The sequence below is a fragment of the Etheostoma spectabile genome, chromosome 18 (assembly GCF_008692095.1).
Source record: "Etheostoma spectabile isolate EspeVRDwgs_2016 chromosome 18, UIUC_Espe_1.0, whole genome shotgun sequence".
In the NCBI taxonomy this organism is placed as follows: domain Eukaryota; kingdom Metazoa; phylum Chordata; class Actinopteri; order Perciformes; family Percidae; genus Etheostoma; species Etheostoma spectabile.
In genome coordinates, this window is record NC_045750.1 from 13,948,221 (window position 1) to 13,949,888 (window position 1,668).

A 1,668-nucleotide genomic window follows, 5' to 3' on the forward strand; every position below is an offset into this window, starting at 1 on the left:
GTGTGTGTGTGTGTGTGTGTGTGTGTATGTGACAGAGTGGATTTCTGTTTGGGTTGTGGTGTTATGGTTCTGATTAGAGGATCCTGCTGAGAGCGAATAAGAAGCAGCACTTAGCTGTTTAAGACTGGGTTCAAAGGTTAGCCGGTGCCCTCGTATGGATCACTTTACACACACACGCACGCACGCACGCACGCAAGCACGCACGTATGCACGCGTGCACGCACAAGCCACTTTCATGTCACGTTTCATGCTTTGCTGAAATTTAACAAGGCTGTCAGTCACGACATCAACAGCATGGCCGTGAGAAACTGCAATCTACTTGTAACGCACACACAGGGCTACATACAAACAAGGGTGAACACACGGCGCGCATGTGTGCGCGCACACACACACACACAACCCTGGCTTTTTCTGTCTCAACAAGATCTGTGAAAACACAAGCACACGGGAGCTTTGATCCTGAAAAGCTTTTATCACTGTTCTTTATCCACTGCACACTTTCCCTCACTGGTAAGTCTCTCACATCTCTCAACATCTCACTGCCTTTATCTTTGTAGATCAGAAATATTCCATATTTAATATACCGTGAATTTGTTTTTTTCTTTGTCATAAATCCTAAATGATCTAAAATGTATTTTTTTCTGTTATGCACTAAAACATTTTTCCCTTGTTTTAAATGTCATTAATAGCCCTACCAATATCATATCAATTACACAGAATGTTTATGATCCAAATGAGACCAAATGAACCTACCCTGGGGATGTCATACAATTATAATTCTACAGAAATCTACGTGCTCACTAACTCGTGCGTTCAGATATTCTGCGTCAATCTTTCTTTTTCCGTATCTTACAGTAAAACACGCCCAATTTCATCTTCAATAATAAAACAAAGGGCCTCAAAGCTTACTCTTAGGTGGCCAGGATGCCTGAAGGACCCATTTGTGTCACCTGAGCCACATATATTGGTGACCTTTGACCTGGCTGGCCGGGTGACCGGTCTGGAACACAACCTGACCAGCCTTGGGACTCCCTGAGGGACAAATGCAGGTACCCTAGATAATTAGCACTAATAACAATGATTAACTTAATAGAATGAACACTTCTATGTTTGTGTTGGTACTTACTTATATTTATCATCTAGTAATAACGTGAGGCCTAATTTGGCCCTGAAAGGCAGTAATAAGAAACAGTAGGTGGAAAGCAGAAGCAGTCCTAGTTCTGGTAGATGTGTTTCCTCACTCAAGACTTTTAAATTTGACATAAAAGGTGCATCAACAAACTGCAAAAAACACTGCGCAGGAAGAGAAAAGGGGGGAGAGAGAAAGAAGAATAGCGCTATGTGTTTCTGGTAATAACCCAACCCATCTGCAATTGGTCATTCAATACCATGCATAGAGTTGCACACGCACACACACACACACACACACACACACACACACACAAATGGTAGATGATGGCTTTAAAAATCGGTTTTACAATTTTTTGTTTGCTTTGTAGGAATATTTAGATAGAACTAGATACGCTTAAAAAAATTAAACTAATGTCTTAATCACTAATTCCACTTTAAAAAAATGCCATAACACATAAGCTCATTAAATTATATTTTTTATACAATAGATTTTTCTTGGATAAAATCAAGATATACATATATATATATATATATATA

At 39.6% G+C, this 1,668-nt stretch overlaps 1 protein-coding gene across 6 annotated transcripts in view; it reads right to left on the bottom strand.

Annotated features, from left to right (window-relative positions):
- eya4 (EYA transcriptional coactivator and phosphatase 4) overlaps positions 1-1,668 on the bottom strand; it is a 44,067-nt gene that overhangs the window by 24,042 nt on the left and 18,357 nt on the right. The gene's annotated exons all lie outside the window — the stretch shown is intronic.